The sequence below is a fragment of the Puma concolor genome, chromosome B2 (genome assembly GCF_028749965.1).
Source record: "Puma concolor isolate L17-30 chromosome B2, mPumCon1.1.hap2, whole genome shotgun sequence".
Classification (NCBI taxonomy): Eukaryota; Metazoa; Chordata; class Mammalia; order Carnivora; family Felidae; genus Puma; species Puma concolor.
The window spans coordinates 88,395,526-88,412,272 of record NC_141671.1 but is presented as its reverse complement, the minus strand read 5'-3'; the positions used below and the strand labels follow the sequence as shown (position 1 = coordinate 88,412,272).

The following is a 16,747-nucleotide window of genomic DNA, read 5'->3' as shown; positions in this document are numbered from 1 at the left end:
TAGGGTCTCTCTTGCAAGCCTTGTTTTGAAGTTCTGATTAAGTGAAGGGTTTAATAAACGTAAATACTGAATTAAAAGAGACGATTTATCTAAAAGTATTTAGCATAGGGTCAACACGTAGTAGAGGGGCAGAGTGACTGTTTCTTGCATATGAATTCCCCTGGATCAACCTTATTTCCTACACATGGAATCTATGAGAACACTGCAGATCTAATGTAAATATTAGAGAGTATTTTTCCTGCTTCCTCTCTATGCTTTTTGGAAAACTCAACAAATCTTCTATGGAATTCCTTAAGGGTAGTAATTGTATCAGTTTGTTTTGTCTTGTTTTGTTGGTCTTCCTTTTATTTCAAGATTGCCTTCATCACACTCATTAATTACTAACAGTATGTAAACACTAGTAGCTGTTTTCTGAGCACTGAGGAGGGAGCTCCATTGATTCATCTATTTAACACTTTCTACCTGCTTCCCCTTGCATCTCATGACAAAAACAAACTTACTTAGCAATAAGCATGATGTGTCGTTGTGAACAGGAAGTCTACCTAAGTCCACTGAGGAAAGACTGAATCTGTAACCATGACCATGTGTGTAACACACACTAATCAGCTCCATCACCCCCACAGGGCCAGGTATTTGCACAAGATCACATGAAAAATTTGCTATGATCTGGGGAATATACTTCACCAGAGAGGAAATACAATATCTTTTGTACCTTTTTCATCTTTCCATTTTTGAGTTCAATATCATGTGTTATAAAGAGATTGTGAACTGATCACTGTAAAGCCAAGATGGCTATTTTATTTTCCTGAATGTTTTTAAATAAGTTCTAATTTCCTTCCATAACTAGTGATGAGAAAGCTCAAACCTTGCTCAATTAACTCACCTTTAAATGGTGACAAACATATTCCATTTAAACAATGGCTTGAGAGCAGGTCAGGTTAATAACTGTGGATCCAGGCCCTATGCCAAGTGGTCCAATCACAAGACAGTCGGTTCATCTGAACCCTATACAATCTTGAAAAACTAAAAGTACATGCTCCTTTATAATATAGGAGAATCAAGCAAAAAACACTTTCTATGATTTTCTTTTAAACAAGTATGTTTTTAAGTATAAGAAATAAACCATTTCTATTCTGATAAAATAGTATTAGAAACTGTCCAAGAAAATGAATTGCTCTTCATTTGGAAGGTGGCCAATATAAAATGATAGATGTATTCTTTAACTAATAGATCCTACAAGGTAATTTTTTATTTATTTATTTTTATTTATTTATTTATTTATTTTAAATTTTTTTTTTTCCAACGTTTATTTATTTTTGGGACAGAGAGAGACAGAGCATGAACGGGGGAGGGGCAGAGAGAGAGGGACACACAGAATCGGAAACAGGCTCCAGGCTCTGAGCCATCAGCCCAGAGCCCGACGCGGGGCTCGAACTCACGGACCGCAAGATCGTGACCTGGCTGAAGTCGGACGCTTAACCGACTGCGCCACCCAGGCGCCCCAAGGTAATTTTTTAAATCCCCGACTTACCTAAATGACAACTCCAGTCAAACAAATTAGTTAGGAAGAACTTTCAGCCATTCAACTAAGAGCAATAAATAAGATTTCACCATTCATCACATAATTCCTTCCTGAGAATATGCCAAGTCTAACCATACAATATATTGGCTTTCATATATCCTGGCATTAATGTGTATTACAGCTTCTGTTGGTTTATGATCTTCAAATTCATAAAACACAATGATGGAAGAAGAGTCCATTTTTGGACCTTCTGAAATTAGGAGAGCCTGTCAACAAGTTCTATTTAACCTTGGACTTAAAGCTTCAGACATTACTGAATTTTAAGGTATATGAAGGCACATTTATAAATTGTATTATGATATTATGTATTACGTATTGTGATATGTTTAATGAATGCCCTTTGTGTTTTTCGTAGATATTATTTATATTCTACCCTGTATTATAACTGATTTGGAGCTTTGTTGTATTTCTTATAACCATCATGTAGACTCACTGAGAGCAGCTACCATGTTTTACTCATTTCTGTGCTCTACTGGAAGACGAGCAGTGCCGCATATTTTGTGGGTGATCTTCAAAAATGTCTTGGATTAAACTGTTGGTAATTAAAAATTATTTCTATTTTATTAAAAGTGATGATGGCTCAAGACCAGGAAAATAAGCTGTGGCTCCTCCAGTCTTGGAATTTTCTGCTGGGGCATCATATGATTCCCTAGTGACTAGAAGCACTCTTCAAGCAGCATTCTCTTCTTGATTTCTGGGGTGGAGGCTCCAGATACTCTTTCTCTTCCTCTGAACTAATAGGCCTAATCAGAGGATAACAAAGTGTCCTATATCTTTGCAAGTCTACCAGCAGTTTTCCAGATGATTGTATGCATCGAGTAGGTATTTGCTCTCTCTTTGGATCTTTCTATTCTGTTTTCAAAATTAGTGGTTCCTGCAGCTTTAGGCTCTTATTAAGCCTGTTGAAGGCTGGGGAGGGAAGGGCTGGAACTTTGATGGGAGGAGCTCTTCCTGGCCCTTCACAGACATGGGGAGGATGCAATGCCAGGCACTTGTTGAAGGCCAGCAGCCTGCTACTAAGGGCTGGTCATAAGGCATATGTACCCCTTGTCATATACATGACATTTACAATCTATCACCAAATTCTTAACTTTCAGTTGATTTTTTGGGACAGGTAACAGTAGCATTATTTATAAAACCACTCAGTTATCAGTATCCTATTTGGCATTTTGTCAACACCTAAATATTTATGTGGTTTAAAAAAATGGCATTTATATTCTTCCTTGCAAGGTAGAAAATTGTAAATGGTATCCATAAGTGGTGCTTTAGAGCAAATGAGATAATAGGTATCAAAATACCTTAAAAATTATGAGTTATGCAAGTATAAACATTGCTGAGAAGGAAAGTATGTAGGAATTAGAGTAATTATAGATGGAAAATGACAAAATTTTAAGAATATTTACAACTTGTTATGCTAATAGTGTTGTAATACTTGATATTGATCAAAACCAATCTTGGCATCTCATCAACTGACATTTCACTTAAAAATACTTAGAGTAACCCTTGAGGAAACCACAAGATACAATATGATGGAATAGACAGGGAAGGTAGAGGGATTTACTTTTCACTGGGTAGCCTTTTGTACTTTTTGAATTTTGTTCCAAATGCATGCATGGACTATCTTAAATAAAATCTTAACACAAATCAAAAGATTAAGTTTATTTCACTTGACTCTCTTGTTCCTGATCATAAAATGTAAGAACTAGACGAGATAGATCAGTTTCAACTCATTTTACAGATATGAAAAACTAAATTCTGAAGATAGTATTCATAGTTACTTTCCAGAAAGATTAGGAAAAATGGAATATATCTTCCAAATAAAACTGTGTAAGCACTTAATAGAAAATACCCAAATTGCTAATCAACATGAAATTTTAAAATATCACTCATTACTTTGCTTTATTACCACATCTGTCATTTGCATGAATTTTAACAAGCTTCTTTTTAGACTAGATTACTACTTTGTAATGAGTGACCAGGTTGTTAAATAAACATGAACGATTTTCTTTAAGATTGTCCAAAACTGGATGCCAAGTTAGTGACCCACTTAAAGAATCTTACATTTACCACCATTTTGGTAATTTTTCACAATTTGTTTCTCAGCTCTGCTCTGTGTGACCTTGTTTTCTCAAAGAGAAAGAAAGAATTAACTTCCATTTTCCAACAAATTAGCTGCACAACCAGTCTTCTCTGCAATAGTTTTCTGCAATAGTTTAAAAAAAAATGTCTACCATTAGATCTAGGAGGGTAAGGAGGAAGAGAAATAAGGAGAAGGACGAAGGAGGGAGGAGAGGGAGCCCAGAAGAGAAATTTCAGAAACTCAGGAAGAGGAACCCCTCTGGGTATAGTAAGATATTTAGAGATAAAGCCTCTTAGTGCTGCAGTCATTTTGATGTTTTTCCTTCCCTATAAAAGCATGCTTCTGATCCAATTCCATTTTTACAGAACCACTAAATCTAGAAGCAGGGAGGGATTTTTGAAATTCTCTAGTTTGTGCCTCTCATCTAACAAATGCAAAAAACTGAAGGCCAGGAAGGCAAATTGTTTTTTAAAGCTGAAGAAGTGGTTAGTGCAAAGGTTTCCACCAGAGTCCAGATCTCCAACTCCTCATGGAAGCCATTTGTCATTGTTTTCATATATAGATGGGCAAAAAGCTTGTATGGAGTGACAGCTTTGGTTACTGCTGTGATTTTTTTCCAAAAGAGAAAAAAACGTATTTGTATCTGGCTCTCCAGGTTTGAATTACTGACCAGGTAACAACCTCACATGCATAGAGAGGTTCATTCTGGAGCTCAAGCCAAGCCACCACTAGCTATACAAAACAAACCAATTATCTTCAACAGCAAGTACATGTCCCCTCCAACATTCAAGGCCAATTCAATTTCTATTGGTTTTCGTTTATTATAGTTGTTACTGGTTGGGAAGAAAAACCCAAACCACATTTGGCTTGATTTTCTGAATCCTCACCAAAAATATGAGGTAGTGATGCATGTGTGTATATGTGGTTTGTATGTTTGTGTATATGTGAATATGTGTGCTGTGGTGTGTGTGTGGGGGGTGGGGGTGGGGGGTGTTGGGGCTGGGGATGTGTGGTGAGTGCTGGAAGTTGATGTTAACTAGTTTTTCCAGTATTTCTGCCTGAAGCAAAATAATCTTCCTACCCGAATGTGATTTACAAAGATACCAGGCAGGACTGTATCCTGTGCTTTGGTGATAGCATTAATCAATAAATTCAATAATTCCCTTGACAGTTTAAAATTAGTTGGTGATGGAGGGGGTGACCATTTGAACAGCTGCATGGTGATATTGAAAACCAGCTTTAACTTAATTTTTATCTTTTCTTGGTCTTTGAGTTGTAGACAAGGTTGGTTCTCAGCATCTGTTGAAGGAAAATGCTTGTAGTCAAAGTGCTCACAGCCTCACTCATCAGTTGTGGTTTACACCTTTGGAAACACAATGTGTTGATCTCAGGTTGTTCATGCTAATTTTGAGAGTAAATGGCAAAATCTGTGTTCATTCCCTTGGAAACCAAATGTTCACAGTATTAGCTGACAAATACTGGTTACGAGTTAGTGTTGTTTTCATTTTCACCCGAAGCATCACTCAGTGTGTGAATTTTTAAGTCATGCGGATGTGTCACACACACAGGAGCAGAGATCTCTCCTTGCCTTGCTCAGGGATGTGTCCCTGGCACCTAAAGCAGAACTTGGCACAAATATGTGTTAAATGAATGCAGGAAGAAAGAAGTCAGATGTTTGGCCACAGAATCTTAAAGGTTTAGAGCCAAACAGCCACTCTTCTCCCGTTTTATAAATAGAAGCCAACCCAGAGTCTTTAGATGACTTGTGTTTGAATCACACTTTCTGCGACCTTCAAAATCCAAGCTCTTTAGCATAGCATTTCAGACCTTTCATGATCTGGCTCTTTCAACCCAACATTATCCAACAGTGTACTTTTAGTTCTATGGGTTTCACAAAGAGCTCTGGAGTGCCAAGTCCAGGCCATCCACAGTGCTTGGCAGTGAAGGTGAAACCAGGTTTATCCTTTGAAAAGCTTCCATGCTGGGAGAGAGACTCACAAATAATTCTTTACTCCATGACTCTTCCACCAGATGAGGACCTTGGCTCTAAGTTCTCATGCACAGCTCTCGGTACTTCTCCACACACAGTTCATCTTGGCTCTAGTAAACATGACTACATGTTTACTGCTCAACAGTAAGCTTGTGGTGGGACAGACGCTACGTTCCTACCAGACTTCTGATGTCTAGCAGTATCACCAGCATATGTTGAGTACTCAGTAAACATTGTGGATGGAAGAAATGAGGGCAGAAAGGAGAGAGGACATGCGGAAATACTTGGGATAAATGCGTGGGGCCCTCTGGAGATTTCAGGAAATTTCTAGAAAGCTTCAATTGAAGCTTCTTCTAGAGCAGTGTCCTAAAGTTTGAATAAAGCTAGTCTGTAGGAAAAGCAGGGGAAAGTTCCTAAGCAGTGGGGACACCACATGGTTGTGGAGGTGGTGACCTAGTATGCCAAGGGATGTGGACGACAAGCCCAGTGAGCACATTAAGAGCTGCTCAAAGGACCAGACCTGGAAGGCAGCATTTCATCCATAGTTGAGCAAAAGAAACGTCACTTATGAAACTAAATATTTTTACATGTCAGAGCTTTAAAAACCCAGCTATACATTGCTGCAAATGTATTTAGCCTACTGTTTGCTTCTTGGTCAATGGAAGACCACACTATAAAAGCAGGTCATACGTGTGACATACGCTGACATACGCTGTTAACTAAAAATCTTAATTGACATTTCTGCAATTTACATCAATGACTTAAATTTATAAGAAACCAGGAATGGTTTCTTGAATTAAAAATCATATAAGAGAAGCTCTCATTTCCCCAAGTTTCTATACTTGTCATTTCTCTTTTGAAATTATTGGGGATAAAACGTTCCTCCCTTGGCTCTTTGATTCTCTTATACTTGTGGAATGACTTAACCGACAAATAACTGGGCAAAAGGGTCCTCTCTAGTGTAACCCATTCTCCCTCAACACTCAGGTGGAAACTGCGTGCTCACAGGCTGCAACTCTGCTCCTCTCCCTCCAGGGAATTCGCGGCAGCCACCTGGCCCCAGGAAGGAGCACTGTCACCTGCAGGGCCCACATTCTCTCTCTTCTGGGAGTGAACTCAATTCAGGCTGGAAGGGGCAGTCTTTTGAAAAACCTTGTTTTCCAATTCCGTTTCAGTAATAATAAATTGAAAATAAGTTGATTCACATATGACACCTGCGTCTACTTTGCAATTCTTAGAACTCTAAAAGTAGAGATACGTGATTAAGTGGAACTTTCTAATCCATACATATGTTACAATAAAGGTGATTTATTCTTAAGTATTGTTTGTTGTATTATGTGTATGGATATGTGGGGAAAGAGGAGGTGAGTGAGTAATATACATACCAGCTTTTATTAACCAGGATGTTAAATTAGGATTCTCTGATTATGCTAGCTTTGTAGTTTAACACTTAAAAACAAAATGAAGGAGTGAATAGCATTATTTGCAAGCTCTTAGAAAACAAGCAAAACAATAAATATTCTAATTATCTTGATCACAATAGCTGTTAATTCTTAAAGAATTTTGGAATTTGACTTAACTGTTTTCTCTTTAGGTTATAGCGTGTAAGGTTTTTGGATTTCAAATATTAGTTTCCCAGGTGCAATTTTCATAATGGCATACGTTCATTTCTATTAATTTTTTTCAAATCATTTGCGGTTTAACTAACATCAAAAGTAAAGTACCAATATGTGTTTTAATAATGATTTATGGTTTACAAAGTACTTTCATGTATATTATCTGAAACAGTGATTTTTAAACATTTTAGTTTAAGAATTTATTTAGCATCTGGGGCGCCTGGGTGGCTCAGTCGGTTAATCGGCCGACTTCGGCTCAGGTCATGATCTCACAGTCCGTGGGTTCGAGCCCCGCATCAGGCTCTGTGCTGAAAGCTCAGAGCCTGGAGCCTGTTTCAGATTCTGTGTCTCCCTCTCTCTGACCCTCCCCCGTTCATGCTCTGTCTCTCTCTGTCTCAAAAATAAATAAATGTTAAAAAAAAAGAGAATTTATTTAGCATCTAATGAAAACTATCACTTAAGAATATATACATATGCATGTGTTCACAGATGCTTCTCAAAACTAAGGAAACCAGGATTCTTGGAACCAGGCTTTAGATTAGAGGTTGCCAACTCTAGCCCAAGGGCCAAAACCTAGCCACAGCCTGTGTTTGAATGGCCTGAGACCTAAACATAGGTTTTACATTTTTAAATGATCAAAACACACACACACACACACACACACACACACACACACACACACGAAGAATACAATATTTCAACATGTGAAATGATGTAAAATTTAAATTTCAGTGTCCTTAAATAAAGTTTTATTGGAACATGGCCATACTCTTTAATTTACGTATGGTCTGTGGCTGCTTTTTTTTTTTAAACAATTTATTTTTAAGTAATCGCTACATCCAACATGAGACTAAAACTCACAACCCTGAGATCAAGAATCACATGCTCCACTGCCTGAGCCAGCTAGGTGCCCTTGTGGCTGCCTTTGAACTATCATGGCAGAGTTGAGTAGTTTCCAGGCCTAAAATATTTACTATCTGGCCCTTTACAAAAAATGTTTACTGATCCCTGATCTAAAGTTTCAGAGTATATTTTGTGGTTTTTAGTTATATTATGTTGAGTGTTTGTTTAATTATGCTTAAGTTTAGGATTTGAAAGGGACCTCTACACACTGCTTAAAAGAATATAAAATTATTGACTAAATGACTTGTAAAATAATGCTAGAAATCATTAATGTGGTGTTTGGAATGTAAGGGCATGGCAAAATGGTTCTGATATTGCTTTAAGGAAAAAAGGAGTCTGAAGTGAACAATCAGTGTGATCTCAACTACATAAATACTATTAAAGAGTAGAAATCAAGTTTAGAAGAAAATATGCTCAAATGATAGACCTCTTGATTGAAGTTATGGATTTTTAAAAACATGTTTACTATTCAGGACTTCATAAATTATACAGTGTATCTCTTTGACAATAAGGAAAAACAAAATACTGAACTAAATTAGAGTACAGTTAAATTCTCAAAGATTAGAATCTTCTGTGGTAGTATAACTATAAATATGTTCAAGAGAATGAGTTGATAGACTGAATGTAATTATAGGACCAGAAATCATTTTGAAAAATTAAATTTTACTTCATTTAGGTAGCATGACAGCTTGGTATCAGATGCTTTTTCTTTTCTTTCCTGCATGCAAATTTATACCCATGAATCTGCTAAAGAAATGTTGATCTTTGTGTTAAGAAACAATTTTCCACAAAACCGAAGCATTGTTAGTTCTATACTGAGAGGCATTTGGTCAAAATTTATGATAGATTATTCCTTGTTCATAGGAGACTCATGAAATGGTCATGAACATAATGCATAGATTCATGATGTAAAGAAAATTAAACAATTTGACCATTTTTTTCTGTAGCTACTATACTGGCTTGATCTAATGGGTGAACATTTGAATGAATATATAAATGAATAAATTACCTTGTATGACTTTCTGGCTCTGAAAAAAATACATAGTTTGATATCTTGATCAGGACAACTCTTAATACTCTTTTAAAACATATTAAGGGTAACATGACCACATTAATTAAATTGTCTTATGAAGAGTTGTGAGGAATCATTGAAGAGAATAAAATCAAGCTGGGATACAAGGAGCCCAGAAGCCCATTCCCCACCGTCTTCAGTGCTGTAATTGTGATTAAATTGTGAATAGAACAAAAAGGTGTATTCTTAAATAATGTGAGGGGAGAATCTGATGTATCAAAATGATCTACTGAAAAATAAACCTCAGAATCCATTTGGTGGTTACTGCTCTGGCAAAATGAACAAACAAAAGAATATCTCAAATCTATGTTAGTAGCAACAGTATTATAACAGAAGAATTTGAGAAGAAATAAAAATAACCATAAGAGACTCAGCAATAGAGAACAAACTGAGGGTTGATGGAGGGAGGTGGGTGGGTGATAGGCTAGATGAGTGATGGGTATTAAGGACGGCACTTGCTATGATGAGCACTGCGTGTTATAGGTAAGTGATGAATCACTAAATTCTACTCCTGAAACCAATAGTGTAGTGTATGTTAACCAACTAGAATTTAAATAAAAATTTGAAACAAAAGAAATAAAAATAAAAATAAAAATGTTGCTATTACACTAATACAAAATTTTACAAAATGGGTGTTTTTATTCCATCTTTAAGACAGGGAGGCAAACTAATTTGCCTGAGGTTGCAGAAGACTCAACATGGACCAGACTTCAAAGCCTTGATTCTCTTCTCTGTGTCACACTATCACCATTGCATTGACTTTTTAGCCTTGTTTATTTATTTAATGAATTTGAAGATCTTTTTCCCTTTCTAGTGTGTTAATAGTCCAACTCAGAAGCAGCATTTGGAGGACTACATCTCATATTTCCTTTTACTCAAACCAGATCTTAAAGCTTTCTGTTCCCTGTCTCCATTTCTCATTTTACAGGTCTTTGGAAATGTGTCTATAAAATGCATTCACTCTTTACTGATCACCTGCAACCTGCGAAAGAGTGTTTGAGGTATTAGAAATTTAGTATTGCCACAGTCCTTCACTCTAAAGGGGCAGATAGTCTTATAGGTGAGACAGATAAATAAATGAAATTATTATGTGAGACCAGAAGGCACATTGGTAATATGAGAATACTCAAAGTGGTATGAAATGTGGACTTGGGTGGAAGGTGTTCTGTAAATACTTCCCAGAGGATGCACACCTGAGCTGAGATCCAAAATATGAGGGTGACTGAGTTGAGTTAACTTTGTAGGCAGAGGCTCTGCCAAGAAGCGCCTTTGGAAGTTTGGCAGAAAGCAGGCATTTGCTCTGTTCTTAATGTGCTGAAGGTCATTCGGCATGTCTGAGCAGTAGTGTGTGTGCGTGTGTGTGCATGTGTGCCCACCAGTGCCACAGTAGAAGAATGTAGAGGCTAAGTTATTCAAAGTATTGACTGGTGATAATAATAAGGCCATTTAACACTTACTCTGGGCCAGGCACTGTTGCAAGTAATTTTAATATCACATGTTTATTTCTCATAAAAAAAACAAGAAAAAGGCACACCATCATGATCTCCATTTTATATACAAGGAAAAGGAGACACACAGAAGTTGAGTGACAACTTCAAGTTTCCAGACCTAGGGAGCAACACAACTGGAACTTGAGTTCCAGCCAATCTAGCATGAGAAGCATGGTCCTTGGACTAGTATTATCAGCTTCACCTGGAAGCTTGTTAGAAATGTAAAAACAACCCAGACCTACAGAACCAGAATCTGCATTTTAACAAAGACCAGGTCCTACCTGAGCACTTCAAAGTTTGAAGAGATCTGCTGTAATCCCTTATAATCTATTATTGTTTCTCTTTAACTTTGAGAAGGAATCTGGACATTACCTTAAGGCCAGTGGAGAGTCAGGGAAAAGTTTGAAGTAAAGGTTGGCAAAGTCAAATGTGTATTTACACCAATTGTTTTAGGTCAATCGCTCTGGCTTCAATATGGAGCCTTCAGTAGCAGAGGGCAATCCTGGAGGCAGAGAGACCAGTGAAAGGGCTACTGTTCGCCAAGTACAAGAAGATGGCAGCCTGAAATTGGGTGGTGGCAGTAACAAAGGAGAGGTGTAGGCGAATGCACAGGACAGCCTTGCCAGAACTTAGAGATTCTTTGGGTATTTGAATTGAGGGAGGGGAGGAGTTAGTTCCCCCAAGTTTATGGCTTGAGCAACTGGTTTCACCATGGTGTCATTTACTATGTAAGAGTATACCTGAGGGAAATTGGGTGGGGAGTAGGAAACGATAATTTGCTTTTAGATTAAATGGTGAGATTTGGGAAGACTTTGGGGCAGCCAAGTATAGCTGTTTAGCCAGGGCCAAAGAAAGCCCCGGAAACCACGTATAAATGGCAGGGAAACCATATAAATTACTTGGGTATGTTGGAAGGGGTCTTTGTGCAGGTCCTGGTTTGTCCCTGATATCCCTTCCTCCTCTACCATTTAATTCATTGGGGTCCAAGCCTACTCCGAGCAGTTTTGCATTCAGCAGACAATTAAACATACAGGTCTATGGCTCAGAAAAGATACATCAGCTAGAGATACAGATTTCGTATTCATAAGCCTATAGAACAGATGGTAACTGAGGCAGTGAGATTTCCCAGAAAGAGAAAAGGAGTCCAGGATACAGGGGAGAAGAAGAGAAATCTGCAAAGCAGACCAAAAAGAGTGGTCTTCATGGGAGAGAAGTAAGAGTTTGATATCATGGAAGCCCTGGGTAAAGCGTGTCCCAAAGTGGGGGAAATGGAGAATAGGGTAAAATTGATTCTAGACACTGAATAGATAACGAGAAATGTCTGCTGGATTTAGCAATACACTAGTGATTGACAACCTCCATGAGAGCTGGGAAAAACTGAAGAGGACTAAAGCCAGATTACAATAGACTGAGAAGTGGGGCTCGGGAAGCGGAGATTAATAGAGTGTAGACAACTTTTCAAGAGATTGATCTATGAAGCTGAGGAAGAGGGGAATTGGAGGAGCTCAGTAATGAAGGAGAAATGTTTTAAGATGGGAAATTTGAGCATGTTTGAGTGCTGATAAAAGGAGCCCATAAAGAAGGGAAGATTAAAGACTGTGATGCTTGAAAGGGTAATGGACACTTGTATAGCTCTTCCTTTTATATTCCAGTGTACCAGTAGGTAGGTATGGAGATATGGGAGGATGGTCAGAGAAATGGGAAGACTCCTCTGCTGGAGTGGAAGAGTCATCTGTTCCACATTCTGGGGTCTTTAGTGGGTTAATCCTACCAGCATTCCATCCTAAGCCTTGCTCTCCACAAAAGGAACTGTTCTGCTCCTTGAAAACTCCACTTTTATTTCCATTACACACTGCTCAGGACAAGTATGGCCATGAATTAACTAAGCACCTGCTTTAAAATTTAAACTTTAAACTTGGGGCCCCTGGGTGGCTCAGTCAAGTTGAGCATCTGATTCTTGATTTCTGCTCAGGTTATGATCCCAGGGTCGTGCAATCAAGACCTGTATCGGGCTCTGTGCTGAGTGTGGAGCCTGCTTGGGATTCTCTCTCCCTCTCTCTTTCATTCTTTCCCCCTCTGTTCCTCCCCAACCTGTGTGTGCTCTTGCTCTCTCTCTAAAAAAAAAAAAAAAAAATTAACCCTTAAACTAAAATCCTTGCCTTAGCCTTACCTGTCTTCAGGTGAGGACAGTTTAAAGAGACAGTTTAGGCATACTTCTGTCCAAAACCCTTTAAAGATTTGGTGAACCCACTGGTACCAAAATATGTCTGAAGCTGAGGTCTCTGGTTTCACAGAAACCAGTGGCTCATAATCAGGACCCCAGAGAATACTCAAGGGCAGATTTCAGGTATCTATCAACCCCAGATATGTAATTGAAAAATCTATTTGCAATGGGCTTTTTTTTTTTTTTTTTTTTTTTTTTGTGAGAAGAGGGTCCATTGACTTCTATCAGAGTCTTAAGGGCATCTGTAGTCTGTGGAGATAGATAAATGCTCAAGCTGATCATTTCCAGGGTACCAAAAAGTAACCAATACTAATGATGACAATCAGAGAGAAAAAAAGACAATTACAAGAACATGGAAATACAAGTTTGTTTAACTGTCGTCTGACTCAGAATTTCCCATGTGAACCCAAGTATTTGGTTTTCAATTCTAAAGAAATCATGTTTCCTAGATTGAAAACATAAAAAACAAATCAAAGCTTTTCCAACATGTTCTAGATGAACATTTATTTTCAATATTATAGTTGAAAGTTACTAGGCTTGCCTAAGGAACCCAAATGAATCTACCTTTATTCAAAATGTTGTTGGCAAGTATAATAAAAATCAGAGGTAAACTTGTCAGTGAGGTGATATGACATTAAAACACAAATCTGCTGCTCTTGCTTAGAATTGGCAACTAATGGTAACATGTGGAAATCAAGGAAGTGTATAAAACAGACATCAGAGTTTACCTTCCCCATCAAACAATTTGGATTATGGCTTCAGGCATGTATCATAACAAATATGTTAAGAAATATCTTGTATGATACATGCTTGCAATATTTGCATTAAATATTAATCTATAGGCTTTGCTGATGAAAATGCTAGAATTTATACATGATGATATTGTGAATGTGAAATGACAGCTAAAATGACGTGAGGATTTTCTTACATTTTATTTATAAGGATTACACGTTTTATTCATGATTCTTTTCAGTTTCCACATGTTTGAAACCCAAACTAACAGCTTAGTTTTCAAATGGCTGACAGATACCACAGAGGGTCTGACTAAACTAGTGAGGGAGAAAGTGTAAACACATATGGAATGTATGCTTTTGCTTAAGAAACGCTGTTTGTTTCAAGAAGCAATGCCTAAGATTCCTGTAATAGATTATATATTTGTGTGGGCCAGACATACAGACATTTCAATTCAATCTCAGAAAACCTAACACTAGGAATGATCTTGGGGCGACTGGGTGGCTCAGTCAGTTAAGCATCCGACTTCGGCTCAGGTCATGATCTTGTGGTTCATGGGTTCGAGCCCCACATCGGGCCCTGTGCTGGCAGCTCAGAGCCTGGAACCTGCTTCAGATTCTCTGACTCCCTCTCTCTCTGCCCCTCTCCCGCTTGCACTCTGTCTCTCAAAAATGAATAAACGTTAAAAAATTTTTAAAAAATTAAAGGAATGGTCTTTAAGCCTGCTTCTGGAACAAGCAGGCAGATTTTTCTTGAAAATAGCAGGAATCTCACTAACTCACTTAAAATCTGTAAATGACTTCAAATTGTGCTCCGGATACATAAACCCAGCCATAAAATAACCGCAGTGATAAAGTTAGTCATTCAAATAAACGAAGCCAAATAAATCCCCAGAATCCTGCCACCTTTTTTGTTGTTGTTGTTCTGTTTTATGGCAATGAAGCTATAACGTGTATAAAAGCCATTTTCACAACTCAGGAGGCAACTCTGAAGAGTTATCTGTCCACTATGTGGCCCCCGCACACATATTATTGAAGTGAGAAATCTGAAAAGCTCAGCTTATAACATATGATAACTGTTGGCTCAAATAGCTTTTTAAAGTTTCTAAGAAACTTCAAGATATACACTTACTTGCCAAGTAAAAGTGTTCTCATAAGAGGTTACTAGAAATTTTATAAGAATCGCTCATACTTAAAAAAAAAAAAAATGAATGCCGAAATACCACATTAAAACCACAAAGGAAACATGGAAAAGAAAACAGAACTTACTTTTTCTTAAGTTGCTTCTTCCTGTGATTTAAAGAGTAGGAAAGAAGAATATATGATGATTTTTTTTCCTCCAACACATCCAGATGTCAACTCCAAGAGGAACAGAATGAACCACCAGAGCTATCTGAGGGTTCCCCCAATTGCAGCTTTTTCAACTTTGTAGAAGAAAATAGGAGGGTGAGTGGGTTTCCTCCAAGTCTTGTGATGTGTATGTAGCTGACTCCTACTGGGCTGAAAAAGCACTCCTTGTCAATTTTTACTTAAAATTGGGAGTAACAAATTCTCTGCAGGATATCCTTAAAGGGAAATTCTGCCAAAATTAGTATTTGAAATATCTGGATAAGCTCCAGAATTTTAAAGTACAGTGTGTATACACAGACAACTCACATACACACTCAAGAAATTTCCACTGCCTAGGCTAAATTAAGGGCATATTTAAATTTTTAAAAATCTCTAAAAGGATGATGTAGTTTCCTTTTCCTTGATTAATGTTTTGTTTGTTTGTTTGTTTGATTTTGTTTCATTTTCTTGCTTTCTGGTGACTATCTGAACCTGTCTCTTAGGTTAGAGATGGCTGTACTACAGAGCTTTTCTGTCGAACTATCTGGAAAGAGATGAAGCCCCATGTTCTTACCTGAAGAATTTTTGGTAGCTTGAGAGATAAACCCTGGGTTGTGGCTTCTATCACTGCCTTCTTGGGAAACTTGGGAAATTTGAGCCTTGGATTTGACTAGAATAACTCCAGGTAGCTACCTGCTTCCTGCACGTGCACTGAGGACTTACCACTCCCTGCTTCTTTCTGCGTATTGCCCTATGAGCTGGCAACAATTGTTATGTCACAGTCCTGGCTATATGGCTTCACTTAAACAGACTCATCTGGTCTTTTGAAATCTTCAATTCAAAAATGAAAAGTGGATAGAGATTTCGAGAGTTGTATATAAAACTGTATTTGAATATCGTAATCCAGAACAGGAATTCTCCATGGACCAGATGGACTAAGGGACATTTGCTCCTAGAATTTCTACTTGAGGCCATTTCTTCACTTTATAAAGTGGGGCGAGAGAAGAAATGTTCTTTCTGAACTTCATTTGTTCCCAGACAAAAACTTTTCTTGTTCTAAGTGCTAAAGAAATTATATGTTAATATTTTCTGATGGCACAAAAACAGACACATAGACCAATGGAATAGAATAGAAACCCCAGAACTAGACCCACAAACGTATGGCCAACTCATCTTTGACAAAGCAGGAAAGAACATCCAATGGAAAAAAGACAGTCTCTTTAACAAATGGTGCTGGGAGAACTGGACAGCAACATGCAGAAGGTTGAAACTAGACCACTTTCTCACACCATTCACAAAAATAAACTCAAAATGGATAAAGGACCTGAATGTGAGACAGGAAACCATCAAAACCTTAGAGGAGAAAGCAGGAAAAGACCTCTCTGACCTCAGCCGTAGCAATCTCTTACTCGACACATCCCCAAAGGCAAGGGAATTAAAAGCAAAAGTGAATTACTGGGACCTTATGAAGATAAAAAGCTTCTGCACAGCAAAGGAAACAACCAACAAAACTAAAAGGCAACCAACGGAATGGGAAAAGATATTTGCCAATGACATATCGGACAAAGGGCTAGTATCCAAAATCTATAAAGAGCTCACCAAACTCCACACCCGAAAAGCAAATAACCCAGTGAAGAAATGGGCAGAAAACATGAATAGACACTTCTCTAAAGAAGACATCCGGATGGCCAACAGGCACATGAAAAGATGTTCAGCGTCGCTCCTTATCA

The 16,747-nt window shown here is 37.9% G+C and overlaps 1 protein-coding gene across 4 annotated transcripts in view; it reads right to left on the bottom strand.

The window, feature by feature from the left end:
- The window catches only part of FHL5 (four and a half LIM domains 5), a 42,228-nt gene extending 26,464 nt beyond the window's left edge, over positions 1-15,764 (bottom strand). The window contains exons 1-2 of one of the 4 annotated variants that reach the window (XM_086707439.1): positions 15,592-15,764; positions 14,958-15,188 (exon numbers count right to left, since the gene is read on the bottom strand). The gene's annotated coding sequence lies outside the window, so the exon portion shown is untranslated. The remainder of the gene's footprint in view (positions 1-14,957; positions 15,189-15,591) is intronic. The other 3 variants (XM_086707440.1, XM_086707441.1, XM_025925829.2) reach the window with 3 other exon arrangements.
- Between the last annotated feature and the right edge of the window lie 983 nt (positions 15,765-16,747).